This window comes from Bos indicus, chromosome 9, assembly GCF_029378745.1.
Source record: "Bos indicus isolate NIAB-ARS_2022 breed Sahiwal x Tharparkar chromosome 9, NIAB-ARS_B.indTharparkar_mat_pri_1.0, whole genome shotgun sequence".
NCBI lineage: Eukaryota > Metazoa > Chordata > Mammalia > Artiodactyla > Bovidae > Bos > Bos indicus.
Genome location: NC_091768.1, coordinates 60934620 through 60956901, shown reverse-complemented (window position 1 = coordinate 60956901; position 22282 = coordinate 60934620). Strand labels below are relative to the sequence as shown.

General features: G+C 42.2%; 1 long non-coding RNA gene and 1 pseudogene across 1 annotated transcript; one reads left to right on the top strand and one right to left on the bottom strand.

Moving 5' to 3' along the window:
* Window positions 1-1300: 1300 nt before the first annotated feature.
* Window positions 1301-1839, top strand: LOC109563526 (large ribosomal subunit protein eL21-like; annotated as a pseudogene).
* A 2784-nt stretch (window positions 1840-4623) lies between these two features.
* LOC139184831 (uncharacterized) lies at window positions 4624-5508 on the bottom strand. The gene is made up of 3 exons (XR_011568348.1): window positions 5219-5508; window positions 4982-5101; window positions 4624-4797 (listed from the first exon to the last, which is right to left on the bottom strand). It is a non-coding gene; the product is annotated as an uncharacterized lncRNA (long non-coding RNA).
* Window positions 5509-22282: the final 16774 nt, after the last annotated feature.

Genomic DNA, 22282 nt, shown 5'->3' with positions numbered 1-22282 from the left:
ATTTGATTGAGGACTGTATTTACCACTAGACCTCAGGACCACTGCTTGTGCTCACTGTTTTGTTCTCAGCGCCTAACACAGCAGTCAGAATCTCTACGTACACCATTTACGTTGTATTTTCTGTGCACTATGGTAGCCCGATGGTGGTCCAGTTTCAACAAATATGCTGAGTGAACGGTCCAAGCCATTAGGGTGGAGGGTGTAGCTAGTGGCTGCAAAGGCTACCTTCATGAGTGGGGAGGCAGTTCTGAGCAAAAGGAGATAAGCTCAACAGAAACTTCCAAATAGACCTACTATTTGCTTCACGTGGCCAGGCACAGGGAATACAAAGTCAAACAAATGTCAGGCAGAGATTGTGGGTGGCATCATCCCCTGTCACTCTGTCCTTTAGTTTGATATCCCTAAGTGTTCTTTTTTTTTTTTTAATTTTATTTTATTTTTAAACTTTACAATATTGTATTAGTTTTGCCAAATCCTAAGTGTTCTTGAGGATCAACACAGCCACTGAAGGAAGCCCAGGTACAGAGGCTGAATCATGATTGTTTACCCTGGATATGATAATCACCCCCTCATTTCTGGGATCCAGTTGTGATCAATGACATGTAAGGAGAAATAAATTTAAGGGGCAGCTAAGAAGAGTTTGTTCCCAAATTAAAACACAATGGGAAGCGCTGTCCCTTTTTCCTGGTTAGATGTCAAGCCAAAAACAAAAGCCAGTAATGAGGTGGTACAGTAGCATAATAAAGAATCTAGGCCCAGATATTTTATTATGTAAGTTTTTACATGTTTAAACTGCTCTAGATAAGCATGCTCTTTCTTGCAGCCAAACACTTTTTAACTGATAAACACAGTCCCTTTACCTTCATAACTGAAAGTGAGCGAGAGAGACAAATCAGATAATCAGTAGCTTAAGATCAGAAACTCAGAAGGATGCCCACTACCAACACTCTTCTTCCACAGGGTACTGTAAGTGTTTAATTGCCTCATAAGATAGGAAAAAAGACAACAGGATTGTGACACTAAAAGCATGTACTATCCATAAAAGAAAAAATACAAAATTAAAAACTTTTTCTCAGCAAAGAGTCTGTTAAGAGAACGAGTGGAGTAAAATATTCATAAACCACATATCTGACATGGGACTTAACGTCTAGAATATGTAAAGAATTTTCAAAACTCAACAGTAAAAAAAAAAATTCCAATTAGGAAATAGGCAAAAGACATGAAGACATGTTTCACCAAAGGTGTGGCAGATAAGCACATGAAAAGATGTGCAGACTTTCAGCTTCCAGTATTGACCGAAATGAGCAATCCAAAGGGAAAGAGACAAGGCATCTTTTTGTATACCTTTTAGAAGACGGAAGTCATTCCTCTGGCCACATCCATGTGAATCTACAAGAAAGGTGATGCTGTAGACATCAAGGGAATGAACCTTGTTCAAAAAGGGAATGCCCCACAAAGGTTCCCAGTGGCAAGACTGGGACAGTCATGCTGAGTGTTACCCAGCATGCTGTTGGCATTATTGTAAGTAAACAGGTTAATGGCAAGATTCTTGCCGACAGAATTAATGTATGTATTGAACATATTATGCAACCCATGAGTTGAGACAGCTTCTCGAAGTATGTGAAGGAAAATGATCAGAAAAAGAAGGAAGCCAGAGAAAAGGGTATTTAGGTTCCACTGAAGTTTCAGCCTGCTCCACCCAGAGAGGCATACTTTGTGGGAAGCAATGGAAAGGAACCTGAGCTGCTGGAACCCATTTGCTATGAATTCAAAACTCAGGGTCTATTTGCAAACATAAGATGAATAAAGATGTGGTACATAGATACAACAGAATATTACTCAGCCAAAAAAAGGAATGAAATTGGGTCATCTGTAGAGATATGGATAGACCTAGAGTCTGTCATTAGCAGAGTGAAGTAAGTCACAAAAGCAGATATCGTATATTAACACATATATATGAAATCTAGAAAAATGGTTCACATGAACCTACTTGCAGAGCATGAATAGAAACACAGACATAGCAACACAGGTGGGGAAGGGGAGGGTGGGACGAGCTAGGAGAGTGGCACTGACATATACTCACTACCCTGCATAAAACAGATCGATAGTGGGGAGCTGCTGCATAACACAAGACGCTCAGCTCAGGGCTCTGTGATGACCTAGAGGGGTGGGAGGGAGGCTCGAGAGGGAGGGCATATATGTGTACACAGAGCTGATTCACTTCGTTGTACAGCAGAAAGTAACACAACACTGTAAAGCAATTATATTCCAATTCAAAAAACACATAGGTTTTTCAGGGTGGATGTGACCAGCATAGGGATAGGAAAATGTAACAAAACAGAGCACCTAAAACTGACCCATAGATATTTGGAAACCATTATAAGATAGCTCTGGCACTGCGAATGAGAGGAGAAATTGAATTTCAGATGGAATGTGAAAAGCAAAACTTTATAACTTTCAGAAGAAAATATGGGAAAATGTTTTTATATCCTTGGAGCCAAGAAGGATTTCTCAAAACCCATAAATTAGGGCAAAAGACATGAGAAATTAACAAAAGAGAAAACAAGAAGAGTTAGCAAACATTAAAGATGAACAATTATACCTATAATTGGAGAAATGCAAATCACAGTATTTGATACAAATTTGTATTTGAAATACAAATCACAATAAGAAATCATTTCACACCCACAGGAAAAACAAGCACTGGCAGAGATGTAGAGCCAGGGGACTTTTATACATCACTGCAGGAATTAAAATTGGTACAACTGATTCAGAAAACCATTGGCATTACCTAGTCTGTAAATTTGAACATACTCGTACCTTAAGACCCAACCATTCCACTTCCAAATATGTATCTTAAAAACTCTTGCACACATACCTCAGAAGAAATATTTAGGAATGTTCATAGCAACACTGTGCAAAAGCAAAAACTGGGACAATGTCCAACACACTGTCTGAAAGTAACCTGGGCAAAGAAACTATGATATCTTCTCTCAATGAAATACCACATAACAGAGGAACTGAATAGCTGAATCTCAGAAACAGAATGCTAAGTGAAAAAAAGCAAGCTGAACCAGAATGGTGAAGAATGATTCCACTTAGAAAAAAGTTCAAAAACAGGCAAAACTGAACAGTGTAGTATTTAGGGCTACATATATTTGTGGTAAGAGAATTATTAACACAGAATTATGGATGGCCGTTTCCTTTGGAAGACAAAGAGGGTATGATTGTAGAGGGGGCATGTATGAATTTTCTTGAGTGGGAAGCCTTAGCAAGGGCAGTTTCAGGAATGGAAGGCAGAATGGTGGTCTGAAGGACCAATTGCAGCTAGTGATACAAAAGAAATCTAGTGTGGTCAGCTCGTTAAAGAAATGTTGCTGGTAATAGGAGCCAATTAGTTGGTTAGATGGCAATGGCACCCTACTCCAGTACTCTTGCCTGGAAAATCCCATGGGCGGAGGAGCCTGGTAGGCTGCAGTCCATGGGGTCGCCAAGAGTCAGACACGACTGAGTGACTTCACTTTCACTTTTCACTTTCATGCACTGGAGAAGGAAATGGCAACCCACTCCAGTGTTCTTGCCTGGAGAATCCCAGGGACGGGGGAGCCTGGGGGGCTGCCGTCTCTGGGGTCGCACAGAGTCAGACACGACTGAAGCGACTTAGCAGCAGCAGCAGCAGTTGGTTAGATGGCATCACTGACTCAATAGATTTGAACTACAGCAAACTCCAGGAGATGGTGGAGAACAGGGAAGCCTGGCGTGCAGCAGTCCATGAGTTTGCAAATAGTGGTACATGACTTAGCAACTGAACAAGAACAATACTCTAACAAAGTAGTGAAAGCTATCATTGGTAGAGCCAAATTTTTCCTCAGGAAGCAGGAGAAGGTAGTGAGGTGGATGTGTGAGGTTGGCTGTGATGGAACTGGACAGAGGGGCAGAACAAAGTTGTAGGCTGCCAGCCTTCCTCACACACAGGGAGCTTTAGGATTCTCCTTTCATGAGATGCCCAAAGACCGTGTGTCCACTTGGAAATAAGCAAGCATGATCTCCAAACAGCTCACCCACTGTCTGCTTTGGCTCTCATGAGGTCCCTCTGCCAGGAATTCCCATTAATTAGGTGAACTCCAGGAGTTGGTGATGGACAGGGAGGCCTGGCGTGCTGCGATTCATGGGATCGAAAAGAGTCAGACACGACTGAGCGACTGAACTGAACTGAACTGAAGGTCTGGGAAAAACTGCAGACCAGTCAGCTCCCAGGAGCATTCGAATGTCTTACAGACTGGATTCTGTTCCTTTCAGCAAGATTAATGTGTGATTGCTCTGACTGCCCACGAATGCAACTTCAAACTCCATCTCATCTCCACTCTGTGGTGATCTCATAAAAGCCTCCTGGAGGAATGGAGCACTCTGTATCTCTGGATGTTTATTCAATGGACTAGCTTGGAAAAGCCTTTAATCTGGAAAAGTGTAAGAAAGAAACAGTCACACTGAAAGGTAACGGGTACTTTGACCTTGGGGGATCACCTAGCCCTCACTGGTGACCTACCTGGAGAGAAATTCAGAGCTGATGGGCAAGGAAAAGAAATGTATTCTTCTAATAGCTCGTGATGGGGAATGACAGGGATGGGGACAAATCTGAAGAAGGCCAAAGGACTTCAGAAGAGAGATTTCACATCCTGCCGAGTAAAATTCTAGTTATGACTTTGGGATTGGGGAAGTTCAGAAGTTGGAAGAAAATCAGTCACTTACTCTTCCCTGGTGTGCAGTACTGCTTAGATTCATTCTGATTGATGTTTCCTGAAGGAGAGAGGGAGACACATATCTTAAGAAAACATAGGAGATCATCACGTTTCTTTTCCCCAGGTCTATTTCAGAGGGAATACGAAAAAAAATCCGGTTAAAATTAAGCTCAGGTAAGCCGGAAACTCCATTCTGGGGTTTCACCTCCCTCTCCATCTCCCTGTGTTCAGAGAGTAGATACCTGTCATGCTTCTTCAAAAGGTTGAATGAGATCCTTCCTACTCATTCATAGATTCATTCAACAATAATTTATTGAGCGCTCGCTGTGTTCAGGGAACTCTTCTAGACACGGAAGAAGTAACTGAAAAATAGACAAAAAACAGACCGAGTTAGTGTGTAAAGCGTGATTTGAATATAGGAGGCTGGACCGTTCAATGCTTCCTATTTCATTAAAAGATGCTTCCGAGAAGCTACTAACCGACAAGCTGTTTGGAATAAAGGCTTCCTTTCTTCTCTTCAGCTTTCTAATGAATCTGGATCTTTCATCATTGTTGTCTAGCTTCCGTTGAGACATCTCAGCTAAGTGAACTACGAATACATTGAAATACACACTTGGCCACAGGTTGAAGGATGGTTTCTCCTCCCGAATTCCCTCTCCCTCCTAACAAACCTGGCAACCTGTGCTCCGAAAACCTCACCCAATTGCATGCCCTGGCTCCTCTCCCTCTTGATAAGGAGGCCTCTCGGCAGGCGCCGAAGGCGCGGCGGCCGGGCAGGGAGCTGGCTGCAGAGCGAGGCCAGCGGGAGGGCTGGGGGGCCCCACCTCGCCCCGGGCCGCCGCCGCGCCCGAACCGGCCGCTGCGGGGCGCTGCGGCCCCAGCCTCCGAGCGCCGGCGGGCGGGGCGGAGGGCCGAGCGGGCGGCGGGCGAGGCGGCTCGGCCACAGGTAACCTGCGGAGCGGCGAGCGCAGCCGGGCGAGCGTCGGCAGGAGGCGGCGGCGCTGGGCGGCGCCGAGGCCCAGGGGCCGCCGGAGCCAGCGAAAACCCGTGCCCACCGAATCCCCTCGCCTCCCACCCTGTCGTCAGCATCGGACCCTGCGGCGCGGAGAGAAAGGTACTGTGTGACCTCGCCGGGTCCTTTCCAGACCTCTCTTTCTCCAGGGGCTGGCGCCCCCTCCTCCCGGTGTGTGTGTGGGGCGCTCTGATCCGGGGAGGACGATGTCGCGGATGGGGGCTCCCCCAGATTGCTGTCTGTTTGGGGGAGAGTCCCAGACCCAGCGCGATGCCGCCTTTCTTGCGGCCTCTCGGGAAGCCGTCGCCTGAGGTTGGGAGGGGGGGAGTCCTCCCCTGGGCACCTCCCTTGTCGCTTTCCTTCATTTGCTTCCCTAGAATATAGAACTTGGGGGAGGGGGCAGAGAACTTTCTGGCCTTTGCACGTCCCCTTCCTCTTGCTCCAGTGAGCTGAAAGAGTTTGTAGAAAGTGGTGGTGGTGGTCGGGGTGTGTGTTTGAGGGGAACAGGGGTCCCCAGGTATTCCGGACGCGGAGACCCGGCAGTCTTGGGGCGTAAAAGGAGGGTCTCCTCTGGTCGCCAGCGGCCCCCGCCGTCCCCGGGCCTGCGGTCGGCTTCGGAGTGGCTGGACTTGGCTGGGACGTGCCTGCAGCCTGGTCCCTTCCCTCACCCCTTCGAGGACCGCAAAGGGGCGCAGGCGCCGGACCGTGGGGACTATTCTGTCCGGAGGAGCTCCGTTCTGGCATTAAGCTCTGTAAAGAGTTAGCAAGTGGCATGTCCCAGAGCTCGAGGAAGCGAGCACGTTGTTTGGTCTGAATTGAGACATCAGTTCACCGACACTTGTCTTGGAAATTTCGGTGTGGTGCTTCCGGTAGATTTGAGGAGGGGGAGGGGAAGTGGCGTCTATTACTTGTTACCAGAGAGGAGCTTCAATTTCCTAAAGCGGGTCAAGCATGTTTTCCCTAAGGCGTGGTGAGATGGTGCAAGCGGTCGTGGAAGAAGTTCCCTTTGGGGTTATGAGACTAAGTCTTGATGCGTCTTGTTAGGTTGTGTGACTTTGGAAAATTCACTTTTTTAAGCCTCGGGTAAACTGGGTGTATTTGTACATAACCTGGTAGTACTGTTGTAGAAATTAAATGTAAGTGAAAAGCTTGGCATAGAGCTCTTGAACGTTGGGCATCCTTTCTGTGAGCCTGTGGATGAAGATAGTCATTTCACGTTTAGGTAACATCTACTAGGCCAGTGTTAGTGGGAAGAACTTGGGCAATGAATACAAACACACCTGGGTCCATGGTGGTCCCACAGTGTACTGCTGGTCTCTGGGGGAAGGGGGTCCCATCCTTAAAATAGCAATAGCAGCCTTGGTTCTCCTGGTGTCCTACCTTCTGACTACACTTGTTTATCTTCCATCATCTTTAGCAGCTGCTTAATATATTGTAAATGAAGAATTTTTAAAAAAAATTAAAGATCCTAATTAGAAGAGTTTTCTGCACTCTAGATCATAAATGAGGAGGGGAGAGAGGAAGAAGGTGGAAAGGAATAAGAGCCCAGGAAAACAACTGATGGCACATTGGGAGATATAAACCAAAGGTGATAACAAAATGCCAGTTTGTTAACTCCTGGTTCAGTGGTGGCACCAAAAATTAACCTTCGCTTCTCACTCAGACCCATGAGCCTCTCCAGAGCCCCTCCAGATAAGTACATAATCCAAGTAAAAGCAGACAGTTTGCTTAGAGACAACTCTGCTTAGAGACAAGGCACACATCCAGCTCCCAGGGCACGCACATGCTGAAATTCTGGGGCCGCCACTCTGAACTATAGCGTGCATTCAGAAAGCAACAAACGGAGAAGTACAAATTAAAAAATAAGAACAGAAGACACACCCAGGTAGCTGAAGAACCAGAGCATCCTTAGAAACTTGCAGCCCTAAGCACTCCTCCCCATGGCATTCCACTTCTCTTTTATCTCCCAGAGGAACCACTAGTCTGGCTTTTGTGTTTATTTCCCCATTGCTTTTCACACTGAGTATCTGATATGAGAAACTCTGTGGAAGGCAAGTTTCTAAATAACCATTTTCACGGGAACCTGGAGCCTGTAGAACTTAAAAGCAGGATATTGAGAGTAAGATGCAAACCACAAAAAAGCTGAAAGTATCAAAGTGCTGGGGTGAGCAGTCTCTCTGTCACGCTTTGCCCCCGGTTTTGTTGGCAAGGCTCCGCGGGTGTGTTCTGTCTGTATAGGGGAGGCCCAGTCTCTTCAAACATAGCTTGGAGGCTATAATTTTGAAAGCTTTGCTTGAGTCTCTAAGAATTGGAAAAACAGTAATTTGCATGCATGTGTTTTAGAAGTCTTTAAAAAAAATACCAATTAACCAGAGGACATTGTATTGGGATTTGAAGGATTAAGCCAACTGAGAGTGACCTTTAAAAACGGTTTTAACCTAAATTCTTCTTTTTCTGGTTGTGATGTTTGTGTTCGGGACTTTTAAGTTATTTCTTTGGGTTGACTAACAGCTCTCCTCCGTGAATCGTACACATTCAGTCACTTATTGGGTAATCAGAGATTCCTAAACTTGGTTTATGGTGCCTTTTGTATCTCAGTAATTTTTTCACAGTGCCCCTAGTTTTCGGTAGCTAGTAAGTAGTTAGGTTGAAATAACGTAATACGTATTTATATCCTAACAACATAGAAGCTGTTTGAAGGAAAATGACACACATAAACTAAGAGAAAAAAATTCATATCATTCTTAAACAACCAGTTTCAAATGGGATGTGTGTGTGTGTGTGCTCGCGGGATCTGATTGGATCCCACTCTCATTTCCCGTCCCACATTAATTTTTCTGCAGCACTCGCTTTTTATCACAGCAACCACTGAAAACCCATGCTTTGCAGAGATACAGTGTCATTGGTGGGAATGTGATAGGATCTGATTTGGAAACTGTGGACTCCACCAGCCTGTAGGTGCAACGTCCAGCGTGTTGAGTACGCTGTTTCCCTTGAAATTTTCAGAAATCCTGAGTTGTCCCTGTGAATTTGCTACAGCACTCACAGTGCCTTGGTGAACAGTTGAGGAATTGTTGGGCTAAGATAAAACCTGCTTCCCAGGAGAGACCAGTTAACTAAGGAAGGTGTCTGCCTGAAAAAGCCCCAGGTTAAGCTTCTGTGTGGGTTTCCCAGGTGGCTCAGTGGGTAAAGAATCTGCCTGCACTGTAGGAGATGCCGACAGACTTGGGTTCGATCCCTGGGTCAGGAAGGTCCCCTAGAGGAGGGCATGGTGACCTAATCCAGTATTCTTGGCTGGAGAATCAGAAGAGCGACCTAGCACACATGATAGCTTCTGTGTGCAGTGGGCTGCATCTTGGTTTTCTCCTGTATGAAATAGAGTTGGCTCATAATACTCTTTGAGAGAATTAAACTAGATAATATACATAAAACCACCTTTTAAAGACCTGGAATACAATGGAGTCTCAAGAAATAATAGCTGTTTTAATGGTTGTTATTATGTATGTGAGTGCTAAGTTGCTTCAGGGGTGTCTGACTCTTGCGACCCTGTGGATTGTAGACCATGAGGCTCCTCTGTCCATGTGATTCTCCAGGCAAGAATACTGGAGTGGGTTACCATGTCCTCCCCCAGGGGATCTTTCCGACCCAGGGAACCCACGTCTCTTATGTCTCCTGCATTGGAAGGCGAGTTCTTTATCACTAGTGCCACCTGGGAAGCCTGGTTGTTATTATAAATAGTACCAAATCAGTGTCCAGTGATGGGTATAAGTCATTGCTCATATTTAAGAACAGTGGGTGCTCGAAATCTCTGTTAGCAAATAAACTATGAAGTAACTAGTTTACATTATAGGATGATTTATTGTTTTTTCAAACAGAAAATTCTGGTTTACTATTGTGATGATCTTTGATTTTATTTAGACCGTCTTTGGAATACTCATTTTCAGTGACCACCACGAGCCCTGGTTTGGACTGAGCCTGTATTAGTGCACTGATGGAGGAGCCTGGTAGGCTGCAGTCCATGGGGTCGCTAAGAGTTGGACATGACTGAGCGCTTCACTTTCACTTTTCACTTTCATGCATTGGAGCAGGAAATGGCAACCCACTCCAGTGTTCTTGCCTGGAGAATCCCAGGGACGGGGAGCATGGTGAGCTTCCATCTATGGGGTTGCACAGTCGGACACGACTGAAGCGACTTAGCAGCAAAGCGGGTGTGATTGTCTTATGTCTTGGGAAGTTTGAACATAGGTGATAGGCTGGGAAATGTTTCAATTAGGATTTAATTTCTGTGTATACTTTTAGCACAGAGAGGCAGATAATCTTTTCAGATGATGTATATGTATTTTTTCATTGTGTTTGTTTATTTTTGGCTGTGCTGGGTCTTCCTTGCTGCTCACAGGGCTTTTCTTGTGGCAAGCTGGGCTACTCTCTAGTTGCGGTGCACAGCTTCCTTACTGCTCACAGGGCTTTTCTTGTGGCAAGCTGGGCTACTCTCTAGTTGCGGTGCACAGCTTCCTTACTGCAGTGGCTTTTCTTGTTTCTGAGCACGGGCTCTAGGGCTCTTGGCTTCAGTAGTTAGTTACAGCATTTGGGCTCCATATTGCGGCTCTCGGGCTCTAGAGCACAGGTTCAATAGTTCTGGCACACCGGATTAGTTGCTCTGTGGCAGGTGGGATCTTCCTGGATTACAGATTCAAACCCGTGTCTCCTTCATTAGCAGGCGGATTCTTTACCACTGAGACACCAGGGAAGCCCAGATGATATGGTTTTTATTAAATTGCAGAGCATCCCATGATAATGCCTATCAAAAAGAGATACTCTTCCAAGGAAAGGCTGACTTGGATAATGATATCACAGATGGCTGTCATAGTTCCTTTTAAGAAACAGAACTGTCTTCCCTTGTCCTTTCCTTGTCCAGATCCCAAGTCTAAGCTACTGCTGCTAAGTCACTTCAGTCGTGTCCACTCTGTGCGACTCCATAGACGGCGGTCCACCATGCTCCCCCGTCCCTGGGATTCTCCAGGCAAGAATACTGGAGTGGGTTGCCATTTCCTCCTCCAATGCTTGAAAGTGAAAAGTGAAAGTGAAGTCGCTCAGTCGTGTCCGACCCTTAGCGACCCCATGGACTGCACCCTACCAGGCTCCTCCGTCCATGGGATTTTCCAGGCAAGAGTACTGGAGTGGGGTGCCATTGCCTTCTCCCAGTCTAAGCTAGGACCGGGTGATATTTTAGCAACTTTGAAGAATACGCTCAAAAATACATTCATCATAGTGATGTTTCCTTAGCGTAGTTGTAGATTATTATTGTTGCGTTCTTCAGTCATTTATCATTGGGAAGCCTGTACAGAAGCATAGGTGATACTTCCAAATTGACCTTAAATTTTTTTTTTTCTGTTTGTTTTGGTTTATCATGTTGAGGGTTTTTTCCCCCTCTATAAAATTTGGGTATATTTGTGTGTGTGGGAAACTATTTGATTCTTCTGAACTGATTGTTCTGTTTTTCCATTTCATGCCTATCTATAGATTATCAGCATTATTTTTCTTTAATATATTGCTCCCTTTTTAAAAAAATAACAATTTCATGTCTTACCTTGGTTAGGCGGATTATATTTAATACTGAACATCTTTTTAAAAAAATGTTTATGGCTGACTTAACAATGTTATATTAGTTTCAGGTATACAACATAGTGATTCATGATTTTTATAGATAATACTCAGTGTCTTATGGCTTTAGGGTGTAAAGTAGAAAACTACATTGTAGGTATTGAAATGTGGATTCGAATGAATTGCTTTCTTCCTTTTGTCTGCAACTCTTATTTAAAAGAAAATTGAGCCAAGGAGCAACTAAGCTCGTGTGCCACAACTAGGGAAAGCAACAGGCAGCAACGAAGATCTTCACAAACAAAAATAAATAAAATTATTAAAAAAAAAAAAAAAGAAAATTGAGAGTCAGAAAGTTTGAGCATCAGTTTAACTGTTAGAATCTGATATTCACCACAAAGTACTTTATGAAATGCTTTACTTTTTTTAAAAGGTTGTTGTCCATTCATGGTGATGGTGATTTAGTTGCTAAGTCATGTCCAACTCTTGCAACCCCATGGACTGTAGCCCACCAGGCTCCTCTGTCCATGGCATTTTCCAAGCAACAATACTGGAGTGGGTTGCCATTTCCTTCTCCAGGGGCTCTCCCCGACTCAGCAATCAACCCGGGTCTCCTGCACTGCAGGCAGATTCTTTACTGACTGAGCTACCAGGGAAGCTCAATCCATTTCAGTTATTATAATTATTATATAGTTATTATGTTGGCCATATTTCCCCTGTTATATAATACATTCTCAGAGCTTATGTTTTACCTCATAGTTTGTACCTCTGTCCCCTACCTCTGTACTGCCCCTCCCTTCCCCACTTGCCTGTCCCCACTGGTAGCCACTAGTTTGTTCTCTGTATCTGTGAGTCTGCTTCTTTTTTGTTTGTTTCAGTCACTAGTTTGTTGTATTTTTTAGATTCCACATCTAAGAGATTATCATTCAGTATTTGTCTTTCTCTACTTGACTTATTTCACTTAGCATAACGTCCTCCATGTTCATCCATGTTGCTGCAAATGGCAAAATTCCATCTTTCTTATGACCAAATAATATGCCATTGTGTATATGTGTGTATGTGTGTTGCACATCTTCTTTGTCCATTCATCTGTTTATGGACACTTAGGTTGCTTCTGTATCTTGACAGCAGTTGTAAATAAGGCTGCTATGAGCATTGGGGTACATGTGTCTTTTTGAATTAGTTTTTTGTGTCTTTCAGATAAATACCCAGGAGTAGAATTGCCGAGTCACATCATAGTTCTATTGTTAGCTTTTTGGGAAACCTCCATACTGTTTTCCATACTGACTGTACCAATTTATATTCCTGTACCAATTTATAACCCAGTGTACAAGGGTTCCCTTTCCTCTACATCCTTGCCAACGTTTGTTATTTGTGTTCTTTTTGATGATCGCCATTCTGACAGGCATGAGATGATATCTCATTGTGGTTTGGATTTGCATTTCCCTGATGATTACAATGTTCAGCATCTTTTCATGTGTCTGTTGACCATCTGGGAAATCTTAATATCTTCATATACAATTAGGAATGCATATGTAAGGATGAAAAGATTTAATTTAAATTTGGGAGTTTATTGATAGCTAAATGGACTTAATTTCAGTGATTTGTTGTTTTCAGTTCAGGAATGCAGATTATGGGAAATATTTCTGTCCATGATAGTAAAAAACATTAAAATACATAAATTTATATTAAAAAATTGAATTTAATGGAGATACCAGCAAATAGCAACCAAAAATGGAAAAGTAGTCCAAAGTAAACTAGTATTAATAACTAAACAAGAATCAGCAAGGTTTTTTTGTTGTTGATTTTTGGTAAAGGACATATGCTTTGAGTAATGTTTATAAAAGGAATAAATACAAAAGAATAAGGTCAATTTTCCTTACAGATATTAGGTAGATAAGAGGTGAAAATAGAACTTAGTTCTCTCTTGGTTTTCCACATCAACTCTAGGAATCCTGCTCTCTATCATCTTGTTGAGTTTGGTGGAGGGGCATGTCCAGGGCCTTGGGGAGGATGGAAGGACATCAGGGAACATGGTGTGGTCCAGGCTGCCAGCTCACTCTGGAGCTCTAGACAGTTTCTGAGAGCCTCAGTTTTCTCTTCCCTGAGGGGACTAGACCAAAATATTGCTTTAAAAAATGTATGGTTCTGTGAAATTATCCATATTCACAGGGTAAAATCAACATTCTTTTTCTTCCACACTTCTGAAGGTAGATGCCGTGGAGTCAACCTGATGATCTGTGGACCAGAGAGAACTAATGAGATTGTTAACTTGACGTAACCTGAGGACTCCCTTTTATTATGAGCTCCAGTCGCTTACTGTGTTAAGTCCTTTCAGACTGTTCATGCCTGTATGAACACTCGGGAATATAAATCCAAAATACCATTCTATGTTAAAACCTGATTCCAAGGTCAGAAAATTTATACTCTTATTACTGTAAATTAGAGTTTTCAGTTTTTAAAAATGTCAGCGTTTTATTCTAACTCTGGGCAAGTCCCACAGAAATCTGATATACAGGGAAATTGCCTCCAGGTGACAAGTTTGGGAAGTATTGGGTTTTCCCCCCTTTGCATCTTTACAGGAATTTTAGACTTCTTAAAATGAACATATATTCAGTTTATGATCATAAAAATAAATATATCAGGTATTCATAAAAAGCTGTAAAATCATACAAGAAAATTCAGTGTTAATCATATGTATTAAAAAAAAAACTCTGTTCCCATAGTGGAACTATTAGATATTTTAGTAACTAAAATATTTGCTTAATAGGAGGTAAAAATGTAATAACATGAGATGGGCCTATTTTATCATGGTTAAATGGTAGTGATTTGAATTTATTATTGAGGATAAAAATAAACCAAATCATGAACAATTTGACTTGGAAAATTTCAGTTCAGATTTTTCACAAAGCTAAATTTTTTCTCTTTCTTTGTCAGGATAACATGTCTCATGCCAGTCTTTAAAGTTACTTTTTAGCTAGAAAATACCAAGTGAACAGTGAGTCCCAGCATGAAATTCAGGATTTGACCCAGTTTAGGTACAATGCTGAAATGCATTGTGTACTATTTTGTATTATGCCATAGATAGTCTAAAATATTCAAGTACCACAGAGCAGACTTCTTGAATCCACATATATGGATGCATTTGACTATCCTAGTTATGCCCTATGTTTGCAGTTTTGGTTAACCTTTGATTAAGAGGCATGCACTTCAGAGCTGATCTTACTGGGTAAGATGCCTGGTTCTGGCACCTATTGGTTGTAAAATTTTTGACAGTTTACTTAACTGTCAAACTGCCTCGGTTTCCTAATCTGTAAAGTGGAGGTTTGATACAGTTTTGTACTCTGACTATGGTGATAGTTACATGAATCTGTGAATGTGATAACATTCACAGAACCACACACACACATGCACACACACACACATACCCTGAGCTCGTGGGAAAAGTGAAATCCAAGTAAGTTCTGTAGTTAATGGTATTATACCAATGCCCATTTCCTTGTTTTGATAATTGTACTCTGGTTATGTAAGACCGTTGGAGAAGGAAATGGCAACCCACTCTACTATTCTTGCCTGGAAAATCCCATGGACGGAGTGTGGCGGGCTTACAGTCCACAGAGTTTCGAAGAGTCAGACACGACTGAGCGACTTCACTATGTAAGACATTACTGTTGGGAGATAGGGTACATGGGCACTCTCTGTACTATTTTTTATGGTGATGTACATGACATGAAACTCACCATTTCAATAGTATTTTAAAGACGCAGTTCAGTGGCATCAGTTTCATTCTCAGTGTTGTGTAACCATCACCACCATCAGTCTCTAGAGACTTTCATCATCCTGAACTGAAACCGGGTACCCACTTAACAATAACTCCCCAATCTCATCTCCCCCAGACACCTGGTAACCACTGTTCTACTTTCTTTCTCTGTCAATTTGACTACTCTAGATGCATTATATAAGTAGAATCATACAGTGTTTTTTCTTTTGTGTGTGGCTTATTTTACTTACTGTCATGTCTTTGAGGTTCATGTACTATTTTTTTTTTTGCAACTTATGTGAGAAAGTAATATTGTTTCAAAATAAGGTTTTTTCTTCTATTTTCTTTTTTGTGGCTATGCCACCCAGCATGCAGGATCTTAGTTCCCTGACCAGGGATGGAACCGGTGCCTGTTGCTGTGGAAACAGAGTCCTAACCTTGGACCACCAGAGACTTCTCTCAAAATAAAGTTTAAAAAAGAAAATAAGAAACAAATATCCCATTGATGGTGCCCCACTGCTGTACCACACCAAAGCATAGAGGTTAGGGACAGTGCAGGATGGCCAGGAAACCCAGAGAGTGACATTACCTCTCTTTCTTTCCTCCTCCTTATCCCCAGTCATAGGAGAAGAGATGAAGTAATAGCTGTGTTCTCTCTTGCATAGCGAAGAGTCTGCATTATTTATTAGTAGATTGCTGTATCAACCTGAGGAGAAGCTTTTAAATCTCCCACTATAATAGGGATTCCTGGGCTTCCCTGATGGCTCAGCAGTAAAGTATCTACTTGCCAATACAGGAGACCAGGGTTCAATCCCTGGGTCGGGAAGATTCCCTGGAGAAGGAAATGGCAACTCATTCCAGTTGCCTGGAGAATTCCATGGAGAGAGGGGCCTGGCAGGTAAGAGTCCAGAGGCTACAAAGAGTTGAACATGACTTAGAGACTAAACAACAACAACAAACTAGGGATTCTTAACCTGAGGTTCAGGACCGATGGACTGCAAAGGCTCTGACAGCTTCTAGAATTTAGGTGTGAGTACTTAATGCTCATTTGTATATATGAAAGGGGAAACATTCCATAACTTTCGTTATATTCTCAAATGATTCCCTAACCCCAAAATAGTAAGCACTACAAGAAAATATAATTTAAATATAATTTATAGAGCTCTTCCCACCCTATAACAAGCTTTTTCACTTGGGTGTCTTAGCCCCTTTCAGTTTTCTGGTGTTATCTTTCCCCTTACCAGGCTCCAGAGGCTTTCTTTCTGTTCAAACCTGGGAGAAGCCTAAATAGTTCTTTTCCCTGAGTCTCCAGCCATTCTCTCCTGTGTCCTACAAACTCCAGGATCCTTAAGTGGCCCCAGAGTAAACCATCTTCAAGTCTCCAGTGGGCAGAAGTGGAACTGAGTGGGACTGAGTGGGACTCAGACTCTCTGGAGAAATTGTCATTGTTCAGTTGCTAAGTCATGTCTGACTCTTTGCGACCTCATGAATTACAGCGCACCAGAGGAGCCTGGTGGGCTGCCGTCTATGGGGTCGCACAGAGTCGGACACAACTGAAGTGACTTAGCAGCAGCAGCAGGCTTCGCTGTCCTTCACTGTCTCCCAGAATTTGCTCAAACTCATGTCCATTGAGTCAGTGATGCTGGAAAAATAGGAAGAAAATAATACTTGAGGTACACAGCTATGGAAAACTCAGGAAGTGGTTCTGAATGACTGATGTTCAGTAGATTCTGCCCTGGGGCATGCAAATTTAATTTTCAGATTGTTTTCTGGTTTACACTACACTTTGTGTTACAAATGTATTATAAACGTATCATACAATACATTCTACCTTGTGGAGTATCCAGTGGTTTAGGTGAACTGTTGCAATCCTGGCGTGCTGCGATTCATGGGGTCGCAACAGGACTGAGCGACGGAACTGAACTGAACTGAATTGTTATAAAAGATGTTAGGTATCAGAATTTATTTAATAAAGAGAACTCCCCAGTCATTCAGACTGGTTTTTAACTCATATAAATGGATTGCACAAATGGGAAAAACTGTAACTTGCAAGTTTTTCTTATACATGTGATTCTCTAATCTTTGCATTCATCTTAGAAATCCTTCAATAAATCGTGACTTGACTCATTTATTCAACTCAAGTATATTCTGTTAGAGTAGGCTAACTCCTGTAACAAATGTTTCCAAATCTCAGTGGCTTAAGCCAGTAAAAGTTTACTTCCATCTAACCTGAAGTCCAAATAGGTTATTCCTGGTTCGGCAGCTTTCCTGGTTAGCTCTTCTTCAAGTGATTCGCAGATAAAGGGTCCTTCCATCTTGTTATACCGTCATGAACAAGGTGATTTCCAGTTCACTACAGGGGTGAAGAGAGGGTGGGAAAGTCATACCAGAATAACTCCCTCCACCAGCAAGTAAAAACATTACTTCTACTCACATTCCATTGGCCAGAACCAGCTCAAATCCCCACCTCAATTTATGGAGGCTGGGAAATACATGTGCCTTGGTGGACAGCTGCTTCTGAGCAATAGTGATATACTTTAAAAGGGGAACAGAGCTCGTTGATGGCTAAGTAGCCATCTTTTATATTAACATGCTAGTCTTTAACTGGTCAGTTCAGTGTAACTGCTTCATATGATTTATTTCTCACTTTCCAAACAGCTATATATAAAGTGTTATGTTTTTGTAGTGTAAGGTGTGGGTAAGACCTTCCTACAGGAAACAATTTTGTCATAATTCTTGAGTAAATAGAAATAGGATTAAACCATTTAGTTTCATACATTTATTAGGGAATGAAGTGTATTTTATTTATTCAGAGTCATCCAACTCCCTAGAGAATTGCACATTTGAGAAAGATGGAACAGAGGAAGATTAGCCAAGAACAAGAATATGCATGTCTCATTGGGTTCACGAATTTTCTTGTAATAATTTACTTCCAGCTGCTGGCAATAGGCAAGTATGAAAATTTTCCTCTTCAAAAAAAGAGCAGTCTTCACCATGTGATATATTACACAGTCGTAAATTAAGTGCAGCTTTTACTTATTTGCTCTTTGTTGTTGTTGTTTAGTCACTAAGTCATGTCTGAGTCTTTGGAACCCCGTGGACTGCACACCAGGCTTCTCTGTCCTCCACTATACCCTGGAGTTTGCTCAAATTCATCTCCACTGAGTTGGTTGAGTTCATCTCATCCTCTTGCCTTCAGTCTTTCCCAGCATCAGGGTCTTTTCCAGTGAGTCAGCTCTTCGCATCAGGTAGCCAAAGGATCAGTCCTTCCAATGAATATTCAGGGTTGATTTTCTTTAGGATTAATTGGTTTGATCTCCTTACAGTCTAAGGGACTCTCAAGAGTCTTCAGCACCACAATTTGAAAGCATCAATTCTTCAGCACTCAGCTTTGTTTATGGCCCAACTCTCACATCCATACATGACTAGTAGTAAGTGGAAAAAACATAGTTTTGATTATACAGACCTTTGTCAGCAAAGTGATGTCTTTGCTTTTTAATACGCTAAGTTTGTCATAGCTTTCCTTCCAAGGAGCAAGTGTCTTTTAATTTCATGACTGTAGTTACTGTCCGCAGTGATTTTGAAGCCCAAGAAAATAAAATCTGTCCCTGCTTCCACGTTTCCCCCTTCTATTTGCCATGAAGTGATGGGACCAGATGCCATGATCTTAGTTTTTTGAATGTTGAGTTTTAAGCAGCTTTTTCACTCTCCTCTTTCACCCTTATTAAGAGTCTCTTTAGTTCCTCTTCACTTTCTGCCATGAGAGTGGTATCATTTGCATATCTGAGGTTGTTGATATTTCTCCCAGCAGTCTTGATTCCAGCCTGTGATTCATCCAGCCTGGCATTTGGCTTGATGTAAATAAGCAGCGTGACAATATAATGGAAACTAAAGTTGTAAGATTTGGCCGTATTTATTTACTTGAAACTATTTTGTGCCTTGGAGGGTGCCATTTGACTATATCCAGCATCTGACAGCTAGAAATGGAGCATATTGAGGGATTAATAAAATATCATGTGAAAGATCCCAGTACCTACTTGGAGTCATAGAGAAAGTGGTCCACAACTTAGTAGTTACACCAACTATACGGGCATATGGGCATATCTTGTTTCATTGCTCTTTGCTTTATTGTGCTTCACATATACTGCATTTTTTTTTACAAATTGAAGGTGTGTGGCAACCCTGTATTGAGCAAGTTCATTGACACCATTTTTCCAGTGGCATTTGCTCACTTTGTGTCTCTGTGTCACATGTTGGTAATTCTTACAATATTTCAAATTTTTTCATTATTATGATGATGTGTGGTCAGTGGTCTTTGATGTTACTATTGCAAAAAGATCATGACTCATTGAAGACTCAGATGATGATAAGCATTTTTTGGCAATAAACTATTTTAAACTTTTTAAATAAATAAAATACTTAAAATTAACATATGTATATTTTTAAGTCATAATGCTGCTGCTGCTGCTGCTAAGTTGCTTCAGTCGTGTCCGACTCTGTGTGACCCCATAGACGGCAGCCCACTAGGCTCCTCTGTCCCTGGGATTCTCCAGGCAAGAGTACTGGAGTGGGTTGCCATTGCCTAATGCTATAGCACACTAAATAGACTACAGAGTAGTATAAACATAACTTTTATGTATACTAAAGAAGCCAAAAGACTGTTGTCACTTGCTTTATTGCAGTATTTAGTTTATTGAGTGGTCTGGAACCAAATCCACAGCGTCTTTGAGGTCTGCCTGTAGTAACGTTTCATTTATCTGTTTGTAGTTGAGATTAGGCTGTTTTACTTAAGGAAGTGGTGCCAATAAGTAATATTTACCACCTTTTAGGTCCTAATTTTTTTGCATAATTTTCTTTTTTAAATTATGAAAGTATGGGACTTCCTTGGTGGTCCAGAGGCTCAGACTCCACTCTCCCAATGCAGGGGGCTGGGATTCGATGCCTGCTCAGGGAACTAGATCCCACATGACAAAACTAAGACCCAGTGCAGTCAAATACATAAATAAAACTAAAAGAATTAAATTATGAAAGTATGATAATACATTTACGGGTGACTTGGAAAATACAGAACAAAGTAACATATAGTTCCACTATATATTACAATTATTTTTTAAGTAGATAAAGATTTTTAGTTGGAGTTTCAATATCAAACTCTCAAAAATTAGTAGGATGAATAGACAGAAAAGTAGAAGGATATAGTAGACCTAGAAGCACCACAAACCAATTCAACATAATTAAGATTTATATAATTTTTACACAACAGTAGGATACAAATTCTGTTCAAGTTCCCATAGACTATAAACCAGGAGACACTGGAACATATCCAGGGCATAAAACAAGGTGCAAAAATTTCATGGTCTAAAGGTATTGAAATCATACAGAGTCTGTTCTCTTAGCACTGTGAAATTGTGTTAGAAATCAGTATCAAGAGATATTTGAAAATAACCCACATATTTTCAAATATAATGTGGCATTTACCCAAAGAGATTTTTGACTTAGCCATTGAAAGCCTCAATAAAGTTAAAAGACTGAAAAAATAGAGGGTGATTGCAGAGAAGAAAGCATTTAAATGAGGAATTAATATCAACCTAATTTAAAAAAAATTATATTTTATGGTGCCATATTGGAATTAAAGATGTACTAGACCAAAGGATGGAGAAAGCAATGGCACCCCACTCCAGTACTCTTGCTTGGAAAATCGCATGGACGGAGGAGCCTGTTAGGCTGCAATCCATGGGGTCGCTAAGAGTCGGACACGACTGAGCGACTTCACTTTCACTTTTCACTTTCATGCATTGGAGAAGGAAATGGCAGCCCACTCCAGTGTTCTTACCTGGAGAATCCCAGGGATGGAGGAGCCTGGTGGGCTGCAGTCCATGGGGTCGCTAAGAGTTGGACACGACTGAGCGACTTCACTTTCACTTTTCACTTTCATGCATTGGAGAAGGAAATGGCAGCCCACTCCAGTGTTCTTACCTGGAGAATCCCAGGGATGGAGGAGCCTGGTGGGCTGCCGTCTATGGGGTCACACAGAGTCGGACATGACTGAAGCGACTTAGCAGTAGCAGCAGCAGACCAAAGGTCGGCAAACTATAGCCATGGGCCAAGTCTAGCCTACTCCCTGTTTTGTAAAATTTTTTAGAACATAGCCATATCCCTTGATTTCCATCCCGTCTGTGGCTGCTTCACACTATACTGGCAGAGTTGAGTAATTGTCGTAGAGACCGCATGACCCACAACATGTATTTATTTACTATCCCTTTACAATAAGTTTGCTAACCCTTTCACTAGACTTAAATTAGTATAATTTGGGGGACTTCCTTGGTGGTCCACTGGCTAAGACCTTGAACTCCCAATTCGTGGGGACTTGGTTCCATCCCTGGTCGGGGAAATAGATCCCACATGCTTCTATTAAGATTTCCTATGTCAGCACTAAAGATAGCTAGAAGATCGTGCATGCCACAGCTAAGACCCAAGCAGCCAAATAAATAAATAAGTAAAAATAAAATACTTTAAAAATCAGTATAACTTGGTTTGAGGTGACTCTGCTTCTATGGGCTTTCCTGGTGGCTCAGACTGTGAAGAATCTTCCTGCAATGCAGGAGACCTGGGTTCAATCCCTGGGTTGGGAAGATCCCCTGGAGAAGGGAATCCTAGTTAGGATTTACTTAATCTCTGGCCCACAGTTTACCATCATAGTGGGGATAATAAAACCTACCTATCCGGAATCTCAAGTAGATTTTAAGTGATCTCACGTAAGTGACTCAATTGATCTTCTAGTTACCAATCTGCTAGTCTGTCTTCCAGTCTTTAGATCAGTCCGTTTTTAGCTCACCATGCGTAAGAATCATCTGGGAACTCTATTACAGTTCAATGATGTCCACCCTGATTCTTCGGGGTCCTGATTCAGCAGATCCAGGGAGATGCATGCGTAACAAGCACCCCAGATTTTGATGGAGGACCTTAAGTAACTCAGACCCTTGTGGCAACTTGTCTTTGGGTCCCTAAAAATAGTTTCTCTGGTAGCTCCAAATATGCTTCTTGACTCACCCCAGAACTGAAGCCTTGCCTGCTAGATAGGAGAGCTTGGAACCGAGAGGGGAATGCCCAGTGGCATTAGTCATCAGCATTCTGAACACGTGCAGAGAGACCCGGCCGTGGGCTTATCATAGA